The sequence below is a fragment of the Canis lupus genome, chromosome 24 (assembly GCF_011100685.1).
Source record: "Canis lupus familiaris isolate Mischka breed German Shepherd chromosome 24, alternate assembly UU_Cfam_GSD_1.0, whole genome shotgun sequence".
In the NCBI taxonomy this organism is placed as follows: Eukaryota; Metazoa; Chordata; class Mammalia; order Carnivora; family Canidae; genus Canis; species Canis lupus.
Window position 1 is genome coordinate 1,699,480 of NC_049245.1, and position 9,808 is coordinate 1,709,287.

Below are 9,808 nucleotides of genomic sequence, written 5' to 3' on the forward strand. Positions count from 1 at the left end.
TATTTACAATAGCCAAGCTATGGAAGCTATGGAAGCTATCAACTCTTCTTTATATCAATGTTTGTGTCTTTGTGCATAACAACTGACACCACATATTACAGCTATGTTGTTAAGAAGATCATGGTCCATATAGTGATGGGGAAAAAAAATCATTTGTGCATGGAGTCCTTGCAATGGTATTAAGGCAAATATTTTGCTTCTATGTCTTCTGACAATTTTCATAAAACATAAAAATATGAATAAAAAATCAGTTAAATTCTGCCTCAACACTTCTCCAAACTGATAAGATTACTCATGAAACACTTTGATAACTTTTACATGGAATGTGACTTGTCTAGCAAACAGAAGCAAGAGCAATGTGTCAGAAACGAAAGTGTTCTGCTTAATCACCGGGAAGAATGGAGTCCAAATTTCTTCTTTGCCCCTAACTAGCTGTGTGATTTGAGGCAACTGAATTCTGCAAACCACTTTTCCTTTATCTCCAAAATAAGAGAAAATATACCCATATCCTGGAATTGCTCTAAAGGCTGAGGTAAGAGATTCATAATTACCTTTCCCATAATAAGGAGAGAGACAAATGTTGAAATCAGGGAAAATTTCAGATGACTTGTTCTAAAAGTAATTTTGTGATGGCCTCATTTTTTTAAATTTTATTTATTTATTTATGAGAGACACACAGAAAGAGGCAGAGACAGGTAGAGGGAGAAGCAGGCTCCCCGTGGGGAACCTGATGTGAGACTCCATCCCATGTAGGATCACGACCTGAGCCAAAGGCAGACGCTCAACCACTGAGCCAGCCACCCAAGTGCCCCATCTTTTGAATGACATATACCTTCATGGGGTGATTACAAGGAATAGATGACAGTGTGGATGGAGTGGAGCTGAAATGCTTCAACAAAAAATCTCTCTTGCCTTTATTACTATTGCAATCTCTGCCCCTCAAACTGCAGGACAGCCATTCATTATTAGACCTTACACATGTTTTATTAACCTTTTTGGAATTAAAATAAGTAGATTTAGTATTGTTTTTGCAGTCAGAACTCTTGAGTATGCATAGGAAAAAACCCAAGGGGTAGCTTTGGGAATAAAAAGATGGGGATTGGCTATCAGGAGATGGGAGCTTTTGGAATCATCGACAAGGGTGCCCCAGGTCTCTGGACTGCATAAATCACAGTCTGGAGTGCTGACGGGAGCCCAGGACATTATCTCTGTGGCTCTGAGGGGTCGCTGATTCTACTTTCTGTCGCTGATAAACCTTTGGTTTCCCACTCTGCAATGAGAGAAACATTCCTGGCAACATCTGACTGGCAAAACCTTCCTAACTCAAGGTAGTCCTGCAGGGCCAGCCAGGCAAGCATGCACTCTCCCATTCCCAATAGTGCTGGTTTCAGATGCAGAGCATCACAGGCCTAGGTTGTGTCAGGTGCTTCTTTGTGGTCCAATCAGTGCAGGTGGGGGAGGGGAAGGTCTTATTTTATAAACATGACTGCTCCCACCGCAACCACATGGTTCAAGATCTGGGATGTGTGGTTTCACTCTAAAACTCTGCTCTCTCTAGCAGGAGTAGAGATGTGCCATGCATGTTATGGTTGAGAAAAGAAAGAAGGGGTGGGGGGGAGGAAGGGGAAGTAGAGAAAGAGTGAAGGAGAGGAGAAGGGAGGAGGGAAGAGGAAGCGAGAGGGAAGGGGAGGAGGGAAAGGAGGAGGGAGGAGGGGACAGGGGAGAGGGAGGGAAGGAAACAAGAAGAGAGAGACAAAGAGAAAGGAGAAAAAGACTTTTTATGATTGTTGTAATTTATTGAGAGCCCCTCCTTCAGCATTAAGATACAAAGAGTTTAGGTTTTATAGTTCACCACCACCTGCTTTGGAGTTAACTTTTTCATACCAAAGTTTATTTGCTGTTCCAAAGCAGTGCACTGGTGTCACTACTTCAAGTGACACGAGAAAGCACAATTTGATTTTTCCAATAAAGAAAATATATTTGTTAATTTGCCATGTAGGCATGTTCTTTTTGTGGAAAAGAGTGAAAGTTCTTTTCGTCATTAAGGAAAAAGATTTAATTTTGTTCATATATTTACAGTAGACTGCATGCTGGAATTCAGTAGAAAATTATAATTTTCGCTAATGGGAAATAGTATAAATTTTGGATAATAAGAAACAGAAGGTATAAAATATAAAATTATATGCTTAAAGATTGCATGGGTCTCAGTGAAACTGGTACATAGTAAATAAATTTAAGGGATCCCTGGGTGGCACAGCGGTTTGGCGCCTGCCTTTGGCCCAGGGCGCGATCCTGGAGACCCGGGATCGAATCCCACGTCGGGCTCCTGGTGCATGGAGCCTGCTTCTCCCTCTGCCTGTGTCTCTGCCTCTCTCTCTCTCTGTGAGACTATCATAAATAAATAAAAATTAAAAAAAATAAATTTAAGCTCTGTAGCCTATTTGCAGTATTCAAAAAGCAAGCAAGCCCTAATGTACAGTAAAATTGAATAATTTTTCACTGAATGTAATATGTATTTTCAGGCATGTGTTAAGTCTATTTATGGAGCAATTATGTCACTTTGCTCAGTTTTTATTGGTTAATTTAGTCAACTATATAGAATTGTTATAACAGAAGACACAGCCCAAATTGGAGTCATTTGTCCCCCAGGACAGCAAACTAAGACTTAATTTGGATTTCAACCTATCCCAGGCTTGGAACCTTTTTAGTCACTCTGAAATTTCCAGATCAGCACCAGTGAGATTATCTGCATGATAAAAAGCCTGTCTTCCCTTCCCCGCAAAAAGATGTCCTGGCCTGAAACAATCCTTTCTTTTCTTTGCCTGTCACTTCTTGCCCCATCCTCCTTCCTATAAAAACCTTCCATTTTGTACAAAGAAAGCATCTCTCTACTTGCTGGATGGATATGGCTTGATTTGTGCTTGAGTTGCTTCATCAAGTTAATGAGATCTTCTAATGTACTCAGTTGAATTTCCTTTTTCCACAGTATTTTGATTAAATCCTGATGAGTGTTTCATAGTTGTGTGTTTGAATGCTCTGATCCAGTTGTGAATGTGGACATGTTTTTTTTCTAGCTTTATCCCCCCACATAGAAGTTGAGATGGGGGACGCCTGGGTCGCTCAGCAGTTGAGCACCTGCCCCTGGCTCAGGGCATGATCCACAGTATCAGGATCCAGTCCCACATCAGGCTCCCTGCATGGAGCCTGCGTCTCCCTCTGCCTATGTCTCTGCCTTTCTCTCTCTGTGTCTTTCATGAATAAATAAATAAAACCTTAAAAAAAAAAAAAGAAGTTGAGATGGCAGTCCATAAACCTGGCTTCATTCTCAGAGATGCTTTGAGAAAAACAGTTACCTCTACCATGCCCCTGTGTTGCTAAGGAAACCATACAACAGATTCACTATTGGAAATCAAACAATTAATTGTGATGATGAATTGTGTTGCTAACTCCTGCTGATTCACTTCTGTGGGTGACAGTATTGGCCAAGGGTTTGGTTTCATATTCTGACAGAATGTTATCCATTTGCATGTTTCACACTCCATTTAAGTGTGTGTGTGTGTGTATACAGATATGTCACAAAGTGTTTTTTTTTTTGTTTTTTTTTTTAAGATTCTATTTATTTGACAGAGAGCACAAGCAGGGGAAGTGGCAGGCAGAGAGAGGGAGAAGTAGGCTCCCCAGGGAGTGGTGAGCCTGACACAGGACTCCATCCCAGGACCCTGGGATCACGACCTGAGCCAAAGGCAGACACTTAACCCACTGAGACACCCAGGCACCTCACATGTCACAAGATTTGATGTCTTCCTTTCCTTTTCCAAATGGTTCTTAAGCCTGAGGAATTTTAGGCAACCGAAAGGAGACTTGGAACAAGGACAGTACACATCTCCATTGCCAGGGAAAATGGTTGATGAGTGCACACAGGGCTCTGTTTGAGCCAATGGCCAAAGAGCCTTAGGTTCATTAATCCCATCAGTCCCAGCAAATGAGGAATGAAACACCTTGGCAGCTTCTGAAGTGTTCAGGGACGAGAGCCAGGAATGTGGCCATCTTCCCCTACTCCTTGAGAGTTGGAGGCTTGTACAGAAAGCCTGTAGCTGACTCTTCTTGCTCAGGAGCTATCAGGAACACCGTACTCAGCATCTTCACCCAGTCTATTTTGGATTATGTGAGTGTTCTCAACTCTACCATGAAATACCAGGATGAGTTTTACTTCCAAATCCCTGAGATCCAATGAGGGAAAGGGCAACTGTCTCCTCTCAGTTGTAATATCTTATGAATTTATGAATGGTGTACTGTGTAATACTGTGCACACCTTACCAATTACTTTTACAACAGTCCTGCAAAGTAGATGCTCTATTATTTCTAGATTGCACAATCCAAGATAGAAACTAATGGAAGTGTAGTAATTTACCAAGAGTTCTGGCTAGTAAATAGTAGAGTCGGTATTGAATTCAAATCCACCTAAATTCACAGCTTGCATTTTTCTCACTATGCTATATTTTATATAAATATGCTATATGTATTCACTTTAATGAAATAAGGTTTGTGTCCCACAGATGTGAATTTCGGTTTCAATTCAGAAGATATTTATCAACAATATTTATTCTATTACAATATAAAGTACGTGGCATCATAGGTCATGAAAATAAGGAGTATCACAGCTATATTAATTTGGTATTGCAGTGATTAAGATATGTAATTCTATCATCAGGAAAAACCATAAGCAAATTTTAATCCCATTGATTGTCCCTTTCATGGAATATTTTTAAAGAATTTTGACCGATAAATGCCAAATATGATCCTGTAGTAATTTCAATTTCCCGTTACATAGTTTGTTCTTTCCAATTGGCTGCCTATCAATTCATTCCATATTAGGAACTCCACCCTTTTCCTATCTGATTATAGTCTCCCATTTCTGATTGTTCCTTATTGGTTCACATTTATATTGGTTTTTTAGTCCTTACTAAGTTTTTTTCTTTTTCTTATAGTTAGATCCTCACCATTAATGGATAGTTTCCAACAATCTCAGTTTTTCAAATATCTCAGATAAATAGTCTTTCTCCAAAAGTATGGGGAAATTAATTTTTGTAAATGAGCATACTCAATGGTTTGAATAGTCATTCACACTTTAGTCTAAATAGATCCTTAACATCTATTTAGCTTATTTGCATTTCTTGTTTATAAAGATTTATATAAATAAATCTTATTTATTGATTCATGAGAGACACAGAGAGAGAGAGAGAGAGACAGAGACACAGGCCGAGGGAGAAAGAAGCAGGCTCCATGCAGGGAGCCTGATGTGGGACTCGATCCCGGGTCTCCAGGATCAGGCCCTGGGTTGAAGGCGGCACTAAACTGCTGAGCCATCCAGGCTGCCCTCTTATTTGCATTTCTAACTAAATTTAAGGTTGAGGACAATACATAAAAGAGAATAAAGGGGTCAGGGACAAAATTTTGCAAATTCAAATCAGCCAGATGTGGTTGATGATCTTTTGGAGAGGACCTAATTTTTAGTTTTCACTTGGTCCTTCTCTGTTGTCAGCACTGCTTTGGGCTTTATGGGCTTGATCAGCTATTTCTCCTCTGGTTCATGATGGAAAAAAAGAGGGTGGTGGATGAAAAGGCTTCCTGATCTCCAAGATGTCCTTCCCTCTCATAATGTCATACTTTTGAGTATTAGGCATGTATGTGCATGAACTCTGTTCTGTTCCTGGGCACCCTTTCTTTGCCCCAGGTCCTCAGATTCCTTATCTGTGAAATAAATCGATAGCAGCCCAAGTGGTGTATTGTGAGGATGAAGTGAAGTGAGGTGTGGAATGGCCTCCAGCCATGATATGGACCCTTCCAGTTCACCTGGAGCTTCATCACATCTTTCAATAGGACTCCCCCTTCTCAAGTTCAATATCAGTAGAGTAGCAGGCAAATAATCTATGAAAAGCACTTTCTCACCTCCCTATTGGTCATCTTATATGATTACATTTGAAACAACATTTTTGATAACCCTAACTGACTTCTATATCACCTTGGGAAAGCCACTCATTGCCTTTAATGGAAATATCTTCATCCACTAACAGAATTATTAATAAAGTATAAAACAAGTAAACAAAGGAAGACTTATTGGATGTTCATTGCAGGCTTCTTTTCAGTAGCCTGGAAATAACTTAAATGATAGGTAAATTTTTACAAGTTCACGATGTAATATTGTACATTCCTTAAAATCATATATAATCATATTACAAAGAATAAGCATCTTTACCATTGCTAACCCAAATAAACCAGTTTAACAAAACACTATAGATGATTTGATTCTCAATTCAATACATATATGTGTGGATTAAGAAATAGATAGAAATGTGGAAATAGATATAAACAATTTTAAAAATAATTTAAAATCAACTCAGGTCATGAACTCAGGTTCATGAGATCAAGCTCCACTGCTCTGTGCTAAACAAGGAGTCTGCTTCAGATTCTCTCTCTCCCAATGCCCCTCTTGCTCATGCTTTCTCTCTCTCAAATAAATAAATCTTTTAAAACAATAAAATAAGAGAACTATAAAAATACGCATCAAAATATCAGAATATTGGATGTTATTATTGTCATGTAGTAGGATTGAGTGGTTTAATTATTCTTTTAGATTTTTTGGTAGTACTTAAATTTTTTACAGTGAGTACATAGTCTAGCATACAAAGTCCCATTTAAAAATACATAGAAAAATGGCAATTATAACTCGTTAAGGTTTGTTTCTTTCAGCATCACCTTAATTTTTGATTACATCAAGGCCATGCCCTTGTGCCAAAAGGTGAAGGGAACTCATCAAAGTTGGAGGGAAAGATCTCCTTGTCAGTCAGTGCCTTGTTTAGCCACGTGAAGAGTAGAGAGCTTCTTTCTGGAGTCCAAATGTGGCACTCAAATGCTACACGGTGAAATCCATCTGCTTTTCCCTTCACTAATGATAAAGAATACAGAAACTCAGACCACAAAATCAGGTAGTCTCACCCTGAACTTTTAGAGCAGAATCCACATCACTAAAATACCATCTCATCTTATGAAAATGTATTGTGTATTCCTCCTTTGCTCACCTGAGCAGTTCCTATTGGCTCTGCTTCCATGATGGTCTCAGCCTTATCTCTAGACCTTCTCTTGGTTCCTCTCCTCCTCCCTTCAGCTGAATATGATGCAGTTCCAAGGTTTGATATCTCCACTTGTCTGGTGTCTTTGTGCAAATGCAGGTCCCATGGCAAGTCACCCACCTTGAGAACTTTGCAGGCGCTTTGGATCCATCCAAGTTCAGGTCACTTGACATCCATGAGTACTTATTGCCAATTTCCTCCCAAGTGGAAGGAAATGAGGTCTGATCGGAATGAGGTCTCCTTGAGCTTTTGAGCCTTGGTGTATGGCACCAGGGATGTCTGACCTCAGAAGTCAGTTTGGCCTTTCCGAGGGCCTTAAGGCCCCTGCCAGACATCCCCACCAGAATGGAAAATTAACTGGAGGCAATGAATGATCACAGGCATTTCTGGACTGCAGCTGGAAGTGTGCTTGAAATCAATGCAGCTTTAAAGCCATAGGATGAAGATGACCCCAATATATAACCAGTGGGTGAGTCAATGCAAACATTTCAGCGTTGTATACTTTTACACTATATGCAACATTATAAATCCATGACAATGATCATCATCTGCTCCAGCCAAAAAATTAGTGGCCCCTTTTTGAAGCATGACTCAATGTCATGCCACTCAGTCAAAATACCTCTAATTATGAGCAAGTTTGGCACCTATTCAAAGACCTTGGGAATTTACAACTGGGGTTGGATCTACTACAAATAACACCAACTTCCCAGCTTTGAAAGGGTCTTTTGATGTAGTACCTTAGGCTGCCATTAGAGGTCAGTAGTAGTCAGCGCCCTGAGCGGCAGTTCCCACTCTGCCAACATTTTTAAGTCTAGAACATTCTTCAGAAAAATGTTTCCTCACCTATAGCATTAGTGGGGCTATTAATAACCCTTAATTTTCCTGGTATTTACATTCCAAGTTTACTTATAGGAAAATATATTCAGGAATCCAACAGTCTATTAAGATACTAAGTTTTCATGAGGAGACACTTTGGTGTTGATGAGGGAACTCATGTCCAGGAGGGCAGCTCAAGGTGGGATATCTGATAAGGTAGGAGGGGAGCCTGACCACAAAACCTGTAATACACTACTGATCTGAAACAAGGATGTGCGCCAAAGCTTGAATACCTCGTGGATCTGTAATGTAGACAACTCAATAGTCATGGAAATAATTTTAAAAGGAGGTCAAAAATATATTGACATGAAATGACCATGCCATAATCTTGAGGGAGAAAACCAGTTTAGTGAGTCAGTAAAGTATTATTTCATTATATATCATTATATTTAATTATATATATATATATATATATATATATATATATATATATATATATACACATAGTCGCTCTGTGCTTTCATGTGCTCCAGATTTTATGGTAATGGTGCATTCCTCTCATAATAAAGGTTTCCCTTTTAGATAATAGAGAAATGGTCACCTGTCTGATGACTTCACAGGGGATCCCAGCTCCTTCCTCTTCCCTGGATGACAAGCCACACCTTGGTGTATCTCCACACATGGGGAATTCTGGTTGTTCACTAATTTGTCTCCTAAGCTAGAGTGTAAGAAACTCCAGGTCAGGGAATAAGTCCCCTCTGGGACTGCAGACACAGGCAGGCAATATAATGGTGTCAGCTGAATGGAGAAGGGATGGAAGGGCAGGTGTGCAGAAGTTCAGTAACCTACACCAGGTCTGGAATGTGAGCCCACCAGGGAACTCCCAGTGGGAGTGGCTCTCCTTCCCCATGTGACCCCTGTGGTATTGTGATTTATAAAAGAAATGTGTATTTGGTCTTTGTCCCCATTTCTGGTATAGAGTTCTTGAAACTCTTGGATGTTCCTAAGGAATGAAAGATATAAATGTGACTCTTGTCATGCTAATGAGGTGACCTTATGGGGGGGGGGGGTGTTAGTTGCCAGGGGACCCAACCATGTGATTAGAGGGTTAGAATTTTCATTCCCACATCTGACCTCCATGCAGAGAAGGGGCTGGGAGTTGAATCAATGGCCAAAAACCAATGATGTAATCAATCATGCCTAGGTAATTAAACCTCCATAAAAACCAGAAATGACTGGGTTCAGAGAGCTTCTGGGCTTGGTGAACATCGGAGATTTGGGGAGAGTGGCGCGCTCAGAGAGGGCATCGAAATTCCACACGTTTGCCCACGCCTCGCCCCGTACTTCTCTCCCATCTGGCTGTTCCTGAATTATATCCTTTTAAAACAAAGGGATGATCTACTAAGCAAGAAGTCTCTCTGAGTTCTGTGAGTTGCTGTAGCAAATTAATTAATCCTGAGGAGGTGGTCTTGGGAACCTCTGGTCAGAAGAACGGGTCATAGCTTGAACTTGCTTGCAACTGAGATCTGAAGTGTGTGGGGAGTGGGTGGGGCAGTCTTGTAGGATTAAACCTTTAACCTCCAGGAAGATAGTGTCAGAATTGAATTAAATTGTAGGATACCCAGCTGGTGTCCCAAGAATTGCTTGTTGGTGTGGGGGAAATCCACAAATCGGAATGGGGTGCAGGACTCAAAAGACCCCCTTCCCAAGTCCCTCCATTGGAGATACACTCATTCTGCAGCCATCAGATGACCTGTGGAAGTGGTCAGCCTGGGGCCATCTCTGGGCAGCAGGTGTAGGCACCATGGGAAGTGACAGCTCCTGCAAAGGACACAGTCTAAGGCAAGGTGGGATATGCCAGA